Source organism: Callorhinchus milii, unplaced genomic scaffold (assembly GCF_018977255.1).
Source record: "Callorhinchus milii isolate IMCB2004 unplaced genomic scaffold, IMCB_Cmil_1.0 Scaffold3, whole genome shotgun sequence".
NCBI lineage: Eukaryota > Metazoa > Chordata > Chondrichthyes > Chimaeriformes > Callorhinchidae > Callorhinchus > Callorhinchus milii.
In genome coordinates, this window is record NW_024704744.1 from 64,794,273 (window position 1) to 64,815,436 (window position 21,164).

Consider the following 21,164-nt stretch of genomic DNA (forward strand, 5'->3'; position numbering starts at 1 on the left):
AGAGATTCTTTCAACTGTTATGTAAAGGTTCTCCCACTACTTTGAATACAGATGACCCCCAGATAACTGTTGAGGAAACTCTGAGGCTTGGGGCCATAGCTGCTGGAAGGTGTTACCTCAAGTACGAATTCATGAACGCAACACGCTTGTATGTCCAGCACCTGAAACCCACCTTGATTGGCTTGCAGAGAGGCAACCAGCTGCTGCTTAAACTCCACACCTCCAATTGGTGGAACCATCACTCGATGGGAAGGGATGTGTGCCTGAGTGCAGACATGAAGATAGCAGCAATGCTCTCACATATTTCATGCTGAGCTGTGTTGCCTTCAGGAAGCTTCACAGGGAGTTCCTGTATTTATCATGCACCTGGTGAAGGTTCAAGCCTGCACTTGTCAGATGTCGAACAACCAACCAGTGACTGTCCTCTCTGGGGAGAAGATAAGCAGGTCTCCTTGGAGCTGAACTGGCTCCAAAATGACATGCCTGGCAATGGAATGTTGGAATCGAGCCAGCCCTCAGTGGCGGTTTCACTAGTCCGGTTCCTGAGGCATGCGGGTCTGTAGTAATCCAGGGCACTGCTGATGACAGCGCAGCTAGTCTGACTCAGGGCCTGGAAGGGCAGACCAGTCACTGGTGGCAGGGAGCCATCCCACTCGGCTCCATTAACCCTGCAAGCCAAAGCTCTAATGGATAGGGTGGTCCTAGCTGGACAAATATCGGGAAAGCTTGCCTGACAGAAATATCAATGGCAAGCTATGCAGTTTTAGCTGGTTAAATTCCAGCAGTACCCCAACACACACTCTGGGGTCATCAAGCCTTGACCCTTGCCAACTTGCACCTAATGTTTTCTGGAATTAGTTAAGCAGGATGCATTTCTTCAGGGAGAGAGTGTGCATTCCATTCCAACAATCTATCTCTGGGATTTCCATGTGTTGGTGGGATGCATGGAGATCTCATTTTGGTTTGGATTCTCTTAATCATGTAATCTCACCCATACTAAACTTCACACCTCTATCACCCTGGTTTTTGCTGAGCTCCTCTGGCTTCTTATTGCAGAATGGAGCAATTTTAAGATCCTCACACTCATGTATAAATTCTTTAATTTTTTGGCACCGCTCTACCTCTCCGACTTGCTTACACTCGATTCTTCTACCCGTCCCTTCGCTCAGCTGGCCTTCCGTACGTCCCTCGTTCCCTCTGCTCCACCATCGGTGACATGTTTTCAGCCATTACATTCAGCCTTGGCCTCTCCTTTCCCTATCTTCAGATCACACCTGAAGACCTTCCTCTTCAACCGTGCCTATGGTTACCTCTCCTCTCTCCCTCGTCAAGCTCTGCCACTATTAAGCCCTCCAAGACTCTACCCTGCATGAAGGGCGCTATATAAATGCATATTGTTGTTTTGCAGCCTTGAATTGACAGCCAAAGCTAGAATTAGAAAAACTGCCCAGACTTACACTTTCCGGTAGAAGGCTGCAACTTCAACACTCTCTCTCTCTCTGGAGTCACCCTCATTGGTTTCTACAATTTAATCTCAGGTTCATTTTTTGAATGTAAATGAATAGCAGCTGCTCTTTATCCAGGATAGGATTTTATGCAAATAACCACTTAAAGCCATTTGCCACTAAATATGGGAAAAGAATGCTCTTGAAGCGCAAATATGATGGGGTGGATTTGGGGAATTGAATTTGTTAGTGCAAGAGTCAAGGGAGGAGATGGAGATTGGCTCTGGACTGTGGCCAGTGCAGTCTTCTCATTGGAGTCACTTACAAGGCCAGCTGGAACAAAGCCAATGTAAAAGACATCAATCTTACATTTGCTGGGTAACTCACATCCTGATTCATGATGCTGAATATGTTTAGGTTCTGCGAGGGGAGTACACAACAGACCATATCTGAGCTGTAAACAGCGATTAAGTTATTGCCTTAGGGCAAACTGCAATGAAACATCTTTACTGAGGAATCTCGCCCATTTTGGTTATTACTAGATAAGTAATAGAAAGCACTTCGAATTTTTCATTTGATTCCCAACAACAAGCGCTCTGGATAATGTCATTGACTACCACGAGCGAGAAGGTCAATTACATATACCGCTTAGTAGAGTTCAGGGTTCATAAGCCATGAAAGTACACCACACGCAACTTTGAAGAGTCATTGTACACAACAGAAACAATCTAATGGTTTTCATCCTACGAATTTGCACCATTTTCAATGGGAATTGGCTAGCTGCCAAATGTTAACCATTTCATCCAAACTGTCCCAGTGACTGGTACTTAATGCCAATATGGTAGCATAATCAGGCTTTAAACTGCTTTAAAGATCTTTGACATTACTAAACGACAATGCTACCTTTGCTTATATATTTATCTCACTGCCTTTTTTTTAACAAAAATGACCTACTAGGATTAGCTACATTAAAACAAATGCATTCCTTTTGATAGTTTTCTTCCGCCTACAGAAAACTGTTAGTGTTGGCTTTTGCTGAAGTATTTGCTACCAGTCCTCCACTAACTTGATCGAGTGGCCATTCTTTATGATTGAGCCTTGACAGTTAGTATTCGGATCCCATTGGAGCATGAAAGGCACCATAACAAGTAAGATGGTATTCTCATCTAATGCCCCCACACACTTTCTCACAGAAGTCACTGGATAACAAACAGGGATTTTATATTTTTCCCATCATAACCAAGCAGCACTAAGATCAACTGCTGACCTCAACACAACAATTTAGACTTACATAGTACCTTTCACATCAGGACGATAGCGCAAAGTCCTTTACACAACTGATTGGGAGCCCGAGCTGGGAGGAATTGGGGAAAGGTAGGGAAAGGTTGCCAAAGTGACAGGTTGTAAAGTGTAGAGCAGGAGGGGGCAAGTTGGAGGAAATCTGGGATGGAGTTCCAGAGAATGGGGGCAGAATAGCTGAAAGCTAAGCCCACCAATGTGGGGCAGACCAGTTGGGAATGTAAAGCAGGCAGACATTTGCTGAAAAGAGAGAGCAATGGGGCAGGAGGGTCTCAGGAGGTCACAGAGGTGGGCCAATGCCATAAAGATATTTAAAGCGAGGTTGAGAATCTTGAATTCGATCCACTGGGACATGGGGAGCCAGTTGAGATGAGTGAGGGTGGAGATGATGGGCTCGGGGAGTCTGATACAGAAGAGGTCCTGGGCTGCAGGCTTTTGGATAGTCTGCAGCTTATATAGGGAGGAGCTCAGGAGTCCAGCAAGTGGGGGGTTAAACCTGGAGATGATGGAGGAGTGGATAGAAGTCCCAGGAGCCAGGGGAGAGAAGTAGTGGAAGAAGTGGGCAATATTGTGGATGTGAGAGTTCAAATGTAAAGTTTGAAGAATAGTTAAGACACTGAGGTTTTGTATTGGCTCTGTGAAGTGGAGTCAAGATCCATGCAGATCAATGGGGTCAGTGCCTGAAGTGAGAAGGATCCAAGCAGCCTTGGTCTTGTCAACAGAGAGATGTAGAAAGTTAGAACTCATCCAGAACATGATGAGTCAAACCTCAGCTGCCTGGTTTGAGATTAGTTATTTTAGTGCAGACTGGGAATTGAACTTGCAACCCGCCGGTCAATAAGCATGCATTGGGCCAAGGAGAAATCAGCAGAAATTGTACTCAGGCCCATTGAGGGTTCTATTTGTGAGACTGAATTTTTGGACAAGGCTGTCCAGATTCAGTTACATTACAGTCAACAGGTAGGTTTAGAGGCTGGAACTGTGATGGGTTTAAAGGCGGAAGGTCAGTATATTTCAGTCAAGCTTGGGTCCCTCTTTACCTCAGCCACACTACTTCTTTAAAAAAGACCCTCTCTACAAGAAAGGGCTGTTTTACAACATTTTATCACATCTCAAAACATTTTTCATTAATGGCTGTTTTTGTCAACAATGCAGCAGTCAATTTTGTGCATGGCAAAGTCCCAATAACAACTATAAAGTGAATGAACAATTAATCTGGGTAATTGTTGACCAGGGCACCATGAAAAACTCCCCGCTCTTTTTGAATATCACCATTGATCTTTAACCTCCACCTGAAAAGACTGAAGTGACCCCAGTTTGATATTTCATATGAAGATGCCACCTCTGACAATATAAGCACAGGAGCACAAGAGCATTAGTCTGAGTGAGGAGCTCAAATTCCAATGTAGTGCTTAAACCCACAGCCTTTGACCCAGAGATGAGAGTGCTAAGAACTCAGCCAAGCTGGAGAAGAGTGGAACCTGAGTAAGTACCACTGAGCCAGGAGGTCATATCCTGTTCAACAGTCCAATTTGGATTTTTTTGTGTGAATGAGTAAAATCAAGAGATGAGGGTTATTTTTATATTACTGAGAACTACATCCCCAAGGATTGCTTCAAGTAAATTTCCCAGCAATGAAAAGAAAATATTCCCACTAATATTGTTTTGTTTCTTATTTTGATATCAATTGAGTGATGATTTTTATTGGTTGGGAGCACAGAAGATCCTATATAGTTCCCTTGAGCATTTCAATGGCTCAGCACCATTATCCAGTAAATAGCTGAGCCCTAAAACTACAGTGCACACCTATTAGTTAGCCATAACTTTCTTTCTAGTGCTAGTTTCTTTATAACTTGAATGGAATGTGGAGCCCACTCACTGCTCATACGTGCAGCTGGCTGGCTCACTTCCTTGGCCACTGGCCAATACCATGCTATACATGAATAACTCACAGGTCTTCAGGTCACTCCCAAAGTCATGTTGATAGTGACCTAATGACCTGGAAATCAGCCTTTTTGTCCACCCAGTGATTTCTTGGTCACCAAGTTATCACTGCCTGCAATTTGCATACACAGGACTGGGAAGCGATGCCAGCAGAGATCTTATGACCCAGAAGTTAAAGGATTGGTCGTTCACTACTTGGCCATTTGAACTTTTTAATAGAACATTGCTGAGTAGAAAAAAATGACTGCTTGCAAAATACACAACCATGACAACAAATTGCATTATATAGCCTCCCTTTCACATTGAGAGGATGTCCCAAGGCGCTGGTCACTACCCTTTGCAGTGAATCCTGTGAAACGTTTTGAGACGTCCTCCCAACATGAAAGGCAGTATATCAAATACCAAATACATATACAGGTATATCAAAAATATATCAAACACATACCAAATAAATATCAAATCAAGGATTATTATTATTGCTACTAATATTAATTAATTATTATTATGCTTGCATTTGATTATTTTTGTAATTTTCAGGAACATACACACAGGAATGTACAGACAAAGAAAATACCATTGGGGTCCATCAGAAAACAAACTCACTATTCTATCTCTTGCACCCAACAATCAAGTTCTTTACTAAATGGATGGGTAATACTGTCTTGAATCAATCCTATTTTGATACAGGAGAACAAACCAGTAACGTGACCTTTTGCATGCTCACGTGATACAATTTGCATGATGTAATGTAGTCCTAATGGATAGAGTAGACAAGCAGCAGGACGCTTGCTAGACAATTAATGCACTGCTTTGACACCCACCTGCCACATCGCAGGTATGCTTACAGTCATCCTTGGCAAACAGACTTGGAGGTATAGACACGCTGAATAACAAGAAGTAAAGCCCTGTCTGCTAGGGCAGATCTAGCTGAACAAATACTATGCTGTAGTTATTAATTAAGGCACTCATATGCTATTTTGATCTTGCTGCCTGTGTGCTAATCTAAACCGACTGATGTCAAATCACAGGTGGCACCAATAATTTCAAGTTACAAAGGACAATTATATTTGGCAGTGCATTTAATGATGCACCAGGAGTTTTCAAATTCCCTGACCCTATATAGAGGTCTAATCTGTGTGATTTGTTACAGGATTCACAAGCATTAAACAGAATCTAGCATTGTGTATGGTTTGCTTGATATATAGTGCCCAATATATAGGGGCGAGACATTCCAAATGGGAGTAGATTTATTCTATTTTTGTGGGATTTCAGAGCCTCCAGAGTTGTTGAATTGACAAATTGTGGAAATCAGTCTCATGGCTAAAGTTGGTTTTCTGTACTTCATAAAAATAATTTACAGAAAACTGGTTTCAAAATTATGGCTATATTTAAAGATTTGCCAAGTTCTGAATGCTCTGAAATATGAAGAAATAGAATAAATTGAGAGTAAATCTAGACCAAGGTGGAATTTCTTGCCACACTTACCTAAGTATTGTACCCATGTAAATTTGCCATAAAATTTGTACACCCAAGGTAATCTGAATATTAAACAAGATTCACCTATTAAACTGTCTATCATGAAAAATGTTCTCTCTTGGATACAGGCTTAAAACAAATCCTTTAGTTTTCATTTTTTTCCGTGTGATTATTTTTCCACTAGAATTATAGCACAGTTTACTTTTGTTAATGTATAATTTAGTTGTTTTTACTTTAATCGTAACTTTCAAAAGTTAATTGTGAATGGGTTTTTGCTTGGTTTAGTTGCCTTTTAGTGAGTGACCAAATTAAAAAAAAACATATTACTGGTAACTAATTCTGTTATATTTGATGTACAGCCTTTTTAGTAAGTCCCCCTCATCCACCAAAGATTTGAGATCCTATATCCTTCGTGGCTTGTTGTGATACTGAGCAATCTTCTACCCATTGTGCTAATGGCTCATTGTAGCCTGAAGCTTTTGAGAACCTTCAGAGAGCACTGGGTGAGGGATGGGTATTGATCGCCTGCCTTTCCCTTCAACAGACTGAATGCAGACTGAAAATGTTCAAGAAAGGGAATACAAATACAATACTTGTTTTTGATATAGGGTCTTATCACATTGAAGCTTCACACTTATAAAACACTGGACTAGTCACACAGTATTGTGTACTACATGTAAAACAACCTCAGGAATTTATGACAAGCTTTCTATTCATTCTATCCCTTTCTTCTCATCTTGGCTGAGTCGGCAGCATTCTTGCCTCTGGTGTCAGAAGGTTATGGGTTCAGGCCCTATATTGGGCCTTGAGCTCATTGACTGATCTTAGACTAGGTGCAATACTGGGGATAGATGCACTGTCCCTCAGATAATGTGATAAATCAACCCCCATCTGCCCTAAGCTGAAAATTAAAGATGCCCTGACAGTTTAGAAAGAAAAGGTCGTTTCTCCTGCTTTTCCAGCCAATCCTCCCCCTGAATTGGTCCATCACCTCAGGGCTATTTGTAGGACCTTCCTGAGAAAATTGTAGCTGTGCTTGCCTTCCATAAACAGTCATCGTTTTATCGTTCTTCATAGCATAAAAATGCAATATATAAAAATAAGTTTGTTCTTTCTTTCCTTCATCAATCAAGATTTTATTTCTTTATTACCACCGGCATCCCAGTTAACTTGTGACAATATCTAACCACAAATACAAATCAGTTTTAGATTCATAGAATGTTACGGCACAGAAGGAGGCCATTCAGCCCATCGAGTCTGTGCCGGCTCTTTGACAGAGCAAGTCACTTTCACTAACCCCAGTCACCAGCTTTCTCCCCATAACCCTGCAAACCCATCTTCCCCAGATACCTATTCAGTTCTCTCTTAAAAGCTGTTATCGAATCGGACTTCACTACCCTTTCAGGCAGATCATTCCAAATTCGAACAACTCGCTGAGTGAAAAAATTTCTGTTAACCTCCCCTCTGTTTCTTTTGGTAGATATCGTAAGACTGTGACCACGAGTTAATCCCATAAAGTCTTTAAGTCAGAGCTGAAGCACACTGGTATAGTGACTGATTGTAAAAATAAGATGCAATTTCATTATGAGGAGTGAAAGATCAACAGTCTCTTGTTGCTATGGTTGTGACTCAGTTTACCACCCAGTGGGGTAATTTGTGCAGATTCAATTACAGCTTTCATTGCTCGGGAATTTCACTAGAAGTTGCTGCCACCGAGACTTGGGCATGTTGATAAGCTCTGCTATTTAGTCACTGTGGGAATGTCACAAGGATACTCAGACTGAAAAGTACAGGTCCCTGCATTTGCATCATACTTATACTGGAGGAAGCTAAATCTCAAGGCTGGAAATAGCTGAAAATCGTCCCATTAGGGAGCATAGAAGGAGGCAACTCAACTATACAAGTTTCAGTAATGTAGTCTTGTAATATAGCACTGTAACAAAGCACAAAATGTAGACTGTAGCATAGCTCTGTAACGTAATGCTGCCACATGGGCTCTGCAACACAGCGCTGTAAGGTAGCTCTATAGCACAACGCTGTAATGTAATGTTTATCATTTGCAAGCAAGGAATACTTATTAGGTGTCACATGGGAATTTAAAAATAGCCCGGGAGTAAGGGCTCTGAAATGCTGCCTGCGTAAGAACAAGTAGATCAGGGTCAAACAGCCTAATAGGAGATAGAACATGTGGAGAACCAAAGTGGTTAAAGCATTGCAGGGCTGGTGTGAATCTCTGAGCCATGGATCCCATGGACTACAAAATCTATCCTGATCAATCCAGCCCTGCCTTTCTAACATCAGCACTGCATTGATGGAGGGGGGGGGGGGTGGTGGGACCAGATTTTGTAGAGTTTTGATTTTGTACCTGTGTGACCATATCAAAAGATATACTTTTTCAGTCAGGCAGGAACCTGATACACACGGTCCTTTGTGCCATGCTTTAGAATGTCCAGTTCCAGCTGTTGTAAACAAGAAGAAGCAGAGTGTGTGATCTCTCTCCTCAGGGGAAGGCACACCCCTTGTGCTGATGTTGGAACAGCACAGGTGCAGGTTGGCAGAAACCAATTGGAATTGAACAGTCATTAAAAACCATGTGGCTTATTAATATGAGATACCGGTACTCTTTCAGCTGCTTGCCTAGCTCAGGCTAACCTATTAATTAATGCAAGTTGTTGCTGTACATTAAGGCCTTGGCAACCGAGATTATCATTACCAACAACAACTTGCATTTATTTAACACCCTTCACGTAGGATAACATTTCAGAGCCTGCACAGTAGGAGGGTTGGACGTCAAGAAAAGGAGAAGGGGGAGGTGACCAGGAACCTGGATAAAGAGGATGAAGAGGTAGATCTTAAGATTGGATTTGAGGATAGAAAAAGAGGGCTGAGGCAAGTGGGAAGAACCTCATGCCCAGTGTCACATTTCCCCTTTTAAGTTCCATCATTGAGCCAGGCAGCCTGGCTGGTGCACTGAAGCACTGCAAACCTGGCTAGTTCATCTCCCTTTACCAGTCAGTTTGAGTCACTGTGGAGATAGCTCAAAATGGGTGGCCCTAAGAGATCCAACAGGTGTTGGAAAAGAAGGCAAATGGGAGATACTAAATGTATTAGTTGACTATTTTTAAGATTTTTTTTCCCGCAAGTAGTAACATATTGTTCAGCATCTAATCCATGTTGCTCCTGCCTGCTCCCTTTAGCAGGCTACACAACTCCAACTGTGCTGACCACTCGTGTCTGCCGATACATACATCTCTCCAAACTTTGAAATTAACAGTTGGATAGAACATACTGTATGATGATGCAAGGTTGTTCACAGCTTCATCTCCCATTTTCTGTCATGTACATGTTATAAGACAAAACAAATTTTGTGGGCAGTCAGCCAGGTAAAAATCTGATACATGCAAAAACCACAACCAAGCTTAAGAGTATCCAGACCAAACAGACTTCCATGCATCCCACCTACACATGGAAATTTCTCTGCGTTTGGAATGGAATCTAAATTATTTCCCTGCTTACCCCCACGCAGTGCTTTACCCAACTCCAGAGAGTATTAGGCGTAGGTTGCCAAGAGCCAAGGCTTGGTGTGTGTGCTGGAATTCAACCTGCTGAAAGCAAATAGTTGGCCATTGTGAGTACTTCTGCCAAGCTTTCCACTGCTTGCCCAGTTAGGTTGCCCTACCCATTAGAGCTTTGACTTGCAGAGCTAAGAGGAGCCTACATTTTGTTTCCCTTATGTTGCTTGCTTCTCATCTAAAAACTAAAGAGTAGACAGACAGTATCCACAAGGGCAGTTCAGGAAGGTTTCCAGCCACTTACAGAGTTGAATTTTCACATTAAGGTAGTCTCAGAGGAAGCAGATACAAACCCTGGCAGCTGTAGCTGTCAATGAGATGTCAGTGAGACAGCAGATGCAGCTCACTGCAGCCAGGGCACAAACACCAATATACGTCAGGCAAAAGTTTCATCAACAGTTGCTAGCAACACTTGAAAACAGTTTTTTATTTATATTTTGACTTACACTTGCATTTAATATAGCACCTTTCAAGTAAGGGACATATCGAAGTATTTCATAGGATATTTAATATTAATCCAAACATTTGGACATAGTGCCTTATGTCGTCAAAGCGCTTCACAGGGTTCACTGTAAAGTATAGTGACTGTATTTTATGTAGGCGAATGCAGCAGCCAATTTGCAAACACTACAAATTACCATTTTTGAATAGTGCCATAGGATCGTTCACGTCCACCTGATCAGGCAGCCAGGACCTTGGGTTAAAATCTGATCCAAAGGGCAACACCTTCAAAAATTAAAAATCCTGTCTGCCCGTTCAGGTAGACCTTAAAGATCCAAAGGCACTCTTTGAAAAGTGAAAGGAGTTTTTCCTGGTGTCCTGACCAATAATCCCTGGATAAAATTGGTCATTCAGCTCCTGGCAGTGCAAAAATGGCTGCTGTGTTCACCCACAAAATACAGTCACTCCACTTTGAAAAATATTCTGTAAAGTGCTTTGAGACATCCTCCTGATGTGAAAAAGAGCATGATCAAATGCAAGGATTATTATTAATTATCTGGACTATTGTTGAAGATTAGAGAAGGACTCAGCTTTAAAGCCTTCCTGATCAACACAAGAGAAGTGGTGCCACTTTTGATGGTGAACATTGAAGTCATTGAGATTGGTCATTTTAGAGTGCAGAGTGGTTTTGTGATGTAATATTGTAAAACTGCAAGGATAGCTGTACAACATACAACCCTCCCTTGTATTTCCCTGGCTCACAGATTCCTGTACAAAAATAGCAGTTTGATCTCACAGCAAGTGTTTCCTTCATATCCCACTCTGTGACACAAACACTAAACCTTCACTAACACTCACAAAGCAGCCCCAATTAATAATATGAAGACAAGGGCGAGAGATCACTGGGAAGCATTGCATGTCAGCGCAGCATACAGTACATTCCTCAGAAATACCTGGACAAATCAGGGAAGTTGGCAATTATCTCACTGTTCTGTCATATACCTCATTGCATTCTCAAAACATAATTTAAAGAAATGACCTAACAGCTTCTGGCAAACTGAAACATATTTGCAGTACATCAACCCATAGGGAAAGTGAGTGTGATTACGAACTGTGATAACTTTACTGTGTGTTTTTCAGTGCACTTGGCTAAATAATGATGTCAGCCATCATCTCTCACTGCTTGAAGCTAATTTGTGATGGTCACACTCATTGCCAACTATTCTCTCGCCTCTTTCTCACTGCTTTAGATTAAAGTTCCAGTGCACCACAATATTTTGCTTATATTGTGCTATTGATTTCTGCTATTTGCTACAAACCATGATTGAAACAGGGTCCATAATTTTTTTTAAAAGGGAATTAGCCAGATGCTTGGAAAAGAGGACTATCAATAATTGTGGGGAATAGGATTAGAGTAATTGACTTATGTGGAGAAATACAGCAGCGTAGGCTTCATGACATATTTGTTTACATAGTATTCTGGATTCTATAAGTTGACTGGTAAAGGCATTAGTCATCAAAGTGAATTAACCATATGTCAGTTAAGGATCTGCTTCCATGAAAGATTATGCAGCAAAGCCTCTGCTTGTTTACAATGATGTAAGTAGTTGCACAACACAATGATATGACAAAAATAACATGTAGCTCTTCTAGCTTTGCTTCTTTCCCCAAATCAAAGACAAAGTTTGCCACATACCGTTTTGTTAAGACAATACCCATTTAGTCCACATTTTGGTCATGAATGCAGGATTTATCAATTGACCCTTTGTAATGGTGAGTAAAACAAGTGTGGTTGAATAGAACACGACATCCTATCACCAACTGGCCATTTATAACTCCACCGATTCTCAAGCCTGTTGAAGCTAACAACCAGAATGACCTCATATTCAGGCAGAAGCTAACAGTGAGTTGTGAGCGCTTTTCCACTGAGCTCCAGCAAGAATGATTGGATGCCAGCTCGCTGAGCTGATACTATTAGAAAGTCAAACCCACTTTTGTCTACTTTGCTGTTGTGGACTGGGGATGGTCCAAGTCTAATCCATGGGAAAAATGTGGCATCGAACAAGCCTTCTTGTTATTCGAGCCAGCCCTCTGTGGCTGTCTCGGTAGTCCAGTTCCTGAGACAGATGGTCCGTAGTATTCCAGGGCATTGCTGATGACAGCACAGTCAGCCTCACTCATCGGCAGAACTTGGAAGAGCAGACCAGTCACTGGCAGAAGTGAGTCATGCTCAGGCCCCGACACCTGACTGTTCAGCACTTTGGGACATCCTCCCAACGTGAAAGGCGCTCTATAAATGTCATTTTGTTGTTGTTGGGAGTAGGGAATCATCCCACTCAGTTACAGTTAACCCCTCAAGCCAAAGCCCTAACAGCTAGGGTAGTCCTAATTAAACAAATAGCGGGAAAGCTTGCCGGACAGCAATATCAATGGCAAGCTATGTGGTTTTAGCTGGTTAGACTCCAGCAGCAGTACCCCAACACACACTGTGAGGTCCCTCAAGCCTTGGCTCTTGCCAATCTGAGCCTTATAGTTTCCGGTGCATCACTCCATGGAGCGAGTGTGCATTCAATTCCAATAATCTATCGCTGGGATTTCCATGTGGAGGTAGGATGCATGGAAATCTCAGCTTTGTTTGGACACTCTTAAGCATGGTGATTGGTTTCCACATGTGTCAGAAACCCAGCTGACCAAAAAAAAACTGCTGCAAACAGCTGCCATAGTTCCTCATATTACAAAATTCAATTAATTTCTAATTCATGAATTCACTTTGAGATGTTTCTTTTACACGAAAAGCAATATACAAATGTATGTTCTTGCTGAAGTCTTAAACTGATGAGTTAAGAAACTCATAAATTTTGAAAGACTTCTACAACAGCAACTTACACATATAGAGTCTTTCACATTGAGACAACATTTCTATCACTTCACAAAGGCTAAGCAGGCCCCCAGCTTAGAGGGAGTGGGGTTGGTGATTGAAAGCAAAATTGAAAAGGTAGGTTTTCTGGATGGATTTGATAGCAGAGAGGATAGGGGTGAGGTGGAGGGATTTCGAGAGAAAGAGAGCGAGAGTAGAATATCACTTTAGCATACCAGAGGCAGGATAGACACAAAAGGTTAAATCACCTTTGTGCTGTAAATCTCTATTGTTCTGGCTGAGGGGAGGCCATGGGTGAAAGGACAGAGAGTTAGACAGCTACCTCAACTCTGCCTCGCAATGGGTTCAAAATGCAATATTTGTGAACCTCAAGTATAAGTCATGATAGTCATCGGCGTTTTTGTTTTTCCTCACTTCAAGTTAAGAAAAATGCTTAAGAACTAAAGACTAAATGTTCAAAATGAAATCATTGGCCCCAAAGCAGCTTTTCGTTTGGGAAATTTTCTCAATTTCCTACTTTTAATTTAAATAGAACCACATAGCAAACTTTACAAATTAATTCATAAAACACAAGGCACTATTTTGACCGCAACAACTTCTGATTGTTGAATTTTGAATTTTCAGTGTGATAAACCCCAGTCTCAGGAACAAACTCCCTACTTACTGCACAATGTGTGAGTTTCAATTCTTTACACTTGTCACCTACGTATAGCATTTATATAACAAAGTAGGTCATCATTCCTTTCTCCAATTGATAGTTTTGAGCCAAGTCATGGTCAGAATACTTTGTGATATAATTCACGCCCAGTAGGAACTAGGGTGAGACTGGCTGAAGTCATTTAATAGACCCTTTACTGGCAGTAAACAAAGACAACTTTTATCGCATCAGTCTGAGCTGAACTGAAACCCGGGTCCCGAGGTGAAAGGGCTCCTCTGTTAAGCCACCGAGTCTCCAAGAATGCTTTTCAAGATACTTATCAGATCAATGTTCCTTTAATACAATGGAGATGACCTCATACAAGTTATCCTAATTAATTCACTACAAGCTGTCATTATATCACATCACATGAGGCATTTGGATGAAGAAGGCCCCTTTGCTCTTCCAGAATACCAATCCTATTACAACATCTAGCTGCTTTTTTTAAAAAATGAATGAATGTACTGGCATCAACCACCCTTCTTGTTACCCCATTCTAGCTGTTGACTACCTTCTGTGTTTAAAACAAAATTCCCAGTCTCCATTCTAAACTTGTGTTGTTTACATGCTTGAATCATGCTGCCTTCAGATATCTGAAAGTATTGTTCCAAGTTAGCTTTCTTTATCTGACATCGCATCTCTATAAGATCCCTATAAATATATGTTGTTTTGAGGCTAGCGAGCCCCAGTTTATCTTGTTGTCTAATTGCTCATTCCCCAACACTGAGCATGAGTCACAAGCTTTACTCTCCTTTGTCTGACCTCCATGGTCTGCACGTATAACACTGCTTTACTTGTCAATGCTGACCAAAAGGACAAGATAGTAGCCCAGCAAATTGAGGGTAAAAGCAATGCAAATTCAATACTACAATTTACATTCTTATAGCACCTTTCATGTTGGGAGGGCATCTCAAAGAACTAACTAGCTGAGCACCCGATTTTGGGGTGGGAGCCAAGTGGGGTGGGGAGGGGAAAGATGATCAAAAGCAGTCAAAGAAATATATTTTGAGATGGACGCTGGACAAAAACACTGTCTAACAGGCTTCCCATTGCTTGCTCAGCTTCGACCACCCAACTAGGGCTTTTTGGTTTGCAGGATTAAAAGGGAAAAATCAACGTCCCCGGTGACTGACCGGTAAAGTGTATAACTTTTATACATATATAAAAATGCGAAAAATACACAGAGGTATCACATCACCATCCTCGTCAAGTGTCCATACTTGAGATGAGAATCTCTTGTGCTGTGAAAGAATGCAGTGACTTACACACACACACAAGGTAAGCTTTAAGGTCTGAGGTTTCATGTCATCTAAGATTTCATGATGGGATTAAAGTGATGCTGACATCTTCTGTCCACGTTAGTTTTTNGCGCAGTGTTCACACGGCTCCTTGAATTCCAAACTGACTAAATCAGCTCTATTTATATAGTGTTGCTTCATGAAATAAGACTCACATTAGCTCCCTCCACATAAATGGAGCAATCACGAGACAGGCGTAAAAGAAGGTGGTCAGAGGATGTGATGGGATGGCCTGGCAACAGGAGCCAATAGGGACTGGAAAGTCTAAATGGCGGCTAATAACCAACCTCTAGAGTATGGTGGAGGACATTAAGACAAGGTTATTAATGTCTGAAATAGGTAACCAGGAAGCATGATAGATTCCACAATGGTGGACCCTTAAGGAACTGCTAAAAAAGCAGTATTGTGGATAGATGAAATCATGAGGAACAGGGCCTATTTTCACTGGAACAGAGAAGGTTGAAGGAAACCCTGTCAGAAGTTGTTAAAATGATGAGGGCCTTTTGTTAGAGCAGGTAGAGAAATTATATCCACTGGTTGGTGAGTCAGTGACTAGAGGGCATCATTTGTAAACAATTGTAAATGTGTTTTGAGTTTCTGTGGTTCTAAATTGGCTGAAGGGCTTCTTCATCTGAACCTTTCTTGTGAGGCAAAACTGTTTGAGGGGATTAAAGATAATCTCTCAAAAATTTAACTGACAAGTGTTAACTGCATACATGAGAGAGAAGGGAATGGAGGGGTATGGGAAGGGTAAAGGGAGAGGGGATTAGGATCAGTAGTTATTGTGGAGTGTAAACACCGGCACAGACTAGTTGGGCTGAATTACCTGCTTTGGAGCGATCTACCTTATTTTATGTAAGTGGCCTTGCACATGAGGGAGAAGTTAATGCATTCAAATATGCCTCTATATAACTTATTGCACTGAAATCTTGTCTCTGGGTCAGAAGCTTGAGGATTCAAGCACCATGTCAGTAGTTATAATATAAATAATAAAATCCTTGCAATTTATATAGCAGCTTATCACATCTTCAAGACATCTCAAAGCATTTCACAGAATATACTGTAAAGTGAATTAACTGATTAATTTGTGGGCGAAAATCACTATACTTCACAAGTACTTCAGCTTAGTCTAGTACTTAGTGCAGTGGTTGGGGGAGCTCTGCTGCATTGTTGGATGTGCCATCTTTTAGGTGGTCGTTAAAGATCAAATAACACCGTCTCGAAGCACTCCAGAAGATTTTGCTGTGAAGGGTAGGATTATTTATTTTCGGGTGACAAATATTTCTGTGTAGCAGCCAATTTTCTGCATTGCTATGAAATAGCCATGAAGTGAATTACCTACTTTTTTAAAAAAAAATTGGGGAATTGTTGGGCAGGGCCCCGGGAGAAATTCTCTTTTCAAGTTGAGCCACAGGAACTTTAACATCCACCTAAACAGGCACGAGTGCAAGAATTAGTGATATAAAGATGAAGTAGGTCATTCTTCTGTGTATATTCCTGGTTTTAGTTACTACTTTAAAGTCCTATGTGTCTGAAGACCATCTGCTGAGCATTATCTGTAAACAAACCATAGGCAGTGTGAAGTATGGGAGATTTAACCTTTTGACTGACCCCTACTATTGAATGCAGTCTCAAACCTAGTTTTCAGTGGATGGTTTGTCTATTTCAGGAGTTACTTAGATTGCTTTCTGATAGCATTACACTCAAAGTCTCATGCAAATTCAGAAAACAGAGATATTCTTACAGTCCAGACCGCACAGGATCACTTACAGCTGATTCCTTTCAGTAAATTCAGTCAAAAGGTTGGAGTGTAACTGGATTAAAGGTCAAACGGTGGGGTAATGTATGTACTTGATTCTCATGGTTAACGCAAGACAAGCTTTATTTTTAAAATATATTGGGATCTTTGGGATATGCGGCGAGTATATATTGTACTTTTGTATTCAGGTAACAGAAGTATAGAAATCTACAGTACAGAAGAAAGTCATTCAGCCCATTGTGTCTGTACTGCTCTTTTAAGAGCGATCATTTCAGTTCCATTTACCTGCTCTTTCCCCCATATCCCTGTAATTGACTGCTTTGAAAGCCAATAAGTATTCTACATTAACCATAAGAAGCATACTTTATGCAAGTTGCTCTTACTTGTATCTGTCAGAATGATATCCATTTCACTCCTTTTTCTTTAGAGGACACAGAAATATATATACATGTGCAATGTATACACTGGAATTTACAATTGCTATGTATATTGGTGTTCTATTTTGCAGAGCAAAGTCCTTGTTGCCACTTTCCACCACTATCAATCTTGCGTCACCTGAGTGACACCATCACAAAGGACATTTCCATATTTCTTTCAAATCTAGTCTTTGATTCTAACATCATAGAATTTTAGCAATTTACAGCTCAAAAGAAGGCCATTTGGCCCATCGTGTCTGTGGTGAGCAATGCACTGAATCTCATTTATCTGCCTTTCCCCACACCCCTGCAAATGATTTGTTTTTAGATATCTATTGAGTTTCCTTTCAAAGGCAAATTCAGATCCTGTCTTGACCACCACACCTGGTAGGGCACTTAATTCTTACATGATACAGTGCCTTTCGTGTTGGAGGATGCTTTAAAGTACTTTACCAGATATACCATAAAGTGGAATGACTGTATGTTGTGGGCAAATTTCACATCTCTACATAAAAAGAAAATGTCCTCATAAACTTGCTCCTTTGATAACTATATTAAATCAAATTGGCTGCCACATTCACCTACAAGATACAGTTACTACACTTCACTGTGCTTCGATACATCCTCCTGATATTAAAAGTGCCACATCAAAGTAAGGATTATTATTAATATCTACATGGATATCCAGTGCAAATAATGTCTCCCTATCTACTCTATCAAAACCTCTCAGAATTTTAAATAATAATTTCAGATAACATAATATTCTGGGGTTATCTCTCAATGCTTCTTTCAGTCTTTTATTTTGTGACTCACTTTCAAAATACAAATACAGTACACTCACCTCTGTCCCTATTGTCATACAAAGGGTTCAGAATTGATATTAGAGGATGGAGTTTCTCCCAGTGTCCTGGCCAACAATCCCTCAAATAAAATGAGTCATTAATTTCTGGCTATTTATGGGACTTTACAGCGCGCAAATTGGTTCTCGTGTTTGCCTACAAACTACGAATTCACCTACATTTTACAGTAAATCCTGCGAAGCACTTTGAGACGTCTTCCCAATGTGAAAGGAGCTATATCAGATGCAAGGATTGTAATAATAAAAAAAGGAATGCAGAACTCATTCTTACAGGCATCAGACAGACAAATTGTAAATTTACTGGGTCCTTTGAACAAATTGAAAGATGGTAAAAACTGGGTATAAAATGCTTTCCAAATGTCTGGCATAAAGTTCCATTTAGTTGGTCTTTGAAGAGTTAATAGCTGTAAGGCATTGGCACTGATATGAGGGGCAGTTACTGCAAGTAACTGTAGAATAATCCACAACAATGACACAATGCATTGTGGTAAAACTGCTGGAACACTAAACTAAACCTTTTCAAAGCTGAAAATCCTGTGATTGCTGCATTAATGCTAGTGTCACAACTAGTATAAATAGCTCAACTTCAAAAAAAAAAGGAGCTTTCAAATGAATACAAGTTAGACAGAGTCGAAATTTGTATCACAAGCATAAGCCAAAGTATGTACAAGGATTAATTCCAGCTCTAATTTACAAAAACTATCAGGCTGATCAAATCAATAGTCTTCCTCACATCTTGGTGAACGGGTCAATGACACGAGTCCTGTAGCTCAGTGGTTAGAGCATTCGCCTCGCAAACAAGAGACCTGGGTTCGATTCCCGGCAGGGTGACACCTTGGGCAAATTTCCTTAATCCACATGCCTGATAATAAAAATAATAATTTGGTCACTCAATCCACGACTGTTTGTGGGACACTGCTATGTGCAATTGGCTGCCATGTTCCGCCCACAAAATATACAATTCACTTTACAGTATATTCTGTGAAGCACTTAGAGATCTCACAGATGTGAAAAAGCGCTGTACCAAATGCAAGAATTATTATTATTATGAGTTGCATGCTACTCCATGCATTTCTATGTCAAGTTGGGTTATTGCATTAAAGAGCTGGTGCGATGACGAGTGAAGAAGATCCATGAGGTTTATTTCATGAATGACACCCAAAGTTGTCTAAGTTGTTTACTGTGGAGCAGAATAAAACATTGAACAGACTCTGGGTTCACCATTTCAGCACTGAGTAAATAGAAGCCAGATGGTAGCTGATCAGGACATAATGCCGCCAGCAACAATCTATGAAACACTCAAATCACACTTAGATAAAGTATAGTCAGACATTCATCTACCATGGTTTGTTACTATTTGACTTTCTTTCACTTAAAGGCATAATCTATATTATTTGAAACACACAACAAAAGCTATTAAAAATTACAACCACAATGCAGTCATGGCCCAGTATCCTCAAGACGTAACTTTCTCTTGTGAATCTCCGCTATTCCAGTTCAGAACAGGACAGGAGGCCTCCACAGTTTGACTGAAATTTTTGTTCTGTTAGCGAAACTATTTAGAACTTTGCAAAAGACTGAGCCCATTGTCTGTCTATATTATGGATGTCTGAATAACAAGTGAGATTGTGCCTCTTCAGCAGAATCTGGAAAGAAGAACCAAATGCTTTTCAGTTCAGAAGATGCACATCCCATCCCTGGTCTACATGATAAATCCAAACTCTGCTCTTTGTAAAATGCAATTACTAAATGTCAGAAAGGCTGTGCTTGTGAACCATTTGGTAAAGTGATGCCAGGAGACTTCTCTTACCTGAGACCAGTGTTATCAAGGCACAGAATAGATCCAGAAGGAGAGGTTAGTGACTAAAAATATGCTTGTGGTACAGTCCGCAGGCAAGACTTGATCAGACAACTACATCCACTTTACAGATGAAGATGAGTTGCTCCGTGATCATGCAGGAAATGGAAGAGAATGGGATGAGGATATTTCTTCCCTCAAACAAACTGGTCACCACAAGAGCCCACGCAAGCTCCTGATTAGAATTCACGCTCAGCCTCTGATAACAGCAGTCCGTCACTCTTCTGTTTAAAGTCTCGCTGCTGTGATTCCTCTGCTGGTGCTGAGACAGCCCTGAGATCTTATGGCTGTGGTGGCTGTGAGAGACTCATCTCCCCTGAGCTATATTTAACCAGCATTCTCAGCAAGCCAAGCCTATCAACAGCTGAAAACTTTGTAGCAGCTTCTCTTTGCTGCGGAACAGCTGAGCTATTAGTGGATATGAAGGGTTGCAGCCAAACTGCCACATACTAGGGAAGAAGGAGCGAAGCTATCAAATCCTTCTATGGCCTCTTGCCAAATATTTCATCTGCATACAGTGACTATTTTAGGTTACATTGCTTCACTCTTAATGTCAGCTCCTATTTGATAATGAGCAAAAGGAACTCTGTCAACAAATGCCTTTTTTATATAAGAAGCTATTTATATACAGCAGACAACAAATGCTGTAATCAGAAATGTATACTGAATCTTAAATAGCAAACAACTTAAACTAAGCAGGTACCAATCTCAGAAGCTTGGTTAACTTGCACAAAAGAATAAGGAAAACATACGTTAACATGACACAGAGCCACATCTGCAAGCTCTCGCAAACAAACCACAGAAACACTTCTATTTTTCTCAGAGAAACTGGTTGATTAAAGTGACCTTAGAGGAAACCAGAATCTGAAACACACCTCTGTAAAAGGAACTGAAAATAGCGGCACTCCTGATGGTAACAGGACATGTCTCACTAATGAACCCAAGCGACCCATATCATTAACTCATGGGAACTTTCCTCCAACCTGACCTACTGCCACAGTGGAGCTCCATGGATTAGTTTGACTCACTTTCCGTCATTGGCAAAATATGCTGTTTAAAGTCCTATTACAAATAGCGCATTTTAGACCCAGTTGCCAATGGCCTCGATTTGGGTTTTCATTTTGCACCAATAAAATCTTACCACTGTGTTAAAGGTGTGTCAGAAAATTGTTTTCCTGTTGTCCTGGAATCAGGAACCCAAATCAGTCATTCACTTTGTGGC

General features: G+C 40.9%; 1 protein-coding gene across 1 annotated transcript in view; it reads right to left on the minus strand.

Annotated features, from left to right (window-relative positions):
• LOC103174876 (filamin-A-interacting protein 1) overlaps positions 1–20,230 on the minus strand; it is a 102,176-nt gene extending 81,946 nt beyond the window's left edge. The window contains 1 exon segment of the mRNA XM_042332877.1: positions 19,895–20,230. The gene's annotated coding sequence lies outside the window, so the exon portion shown is untranslated.
• Positions 20,231–21,164: the final 934 nt, after the last annotated feature.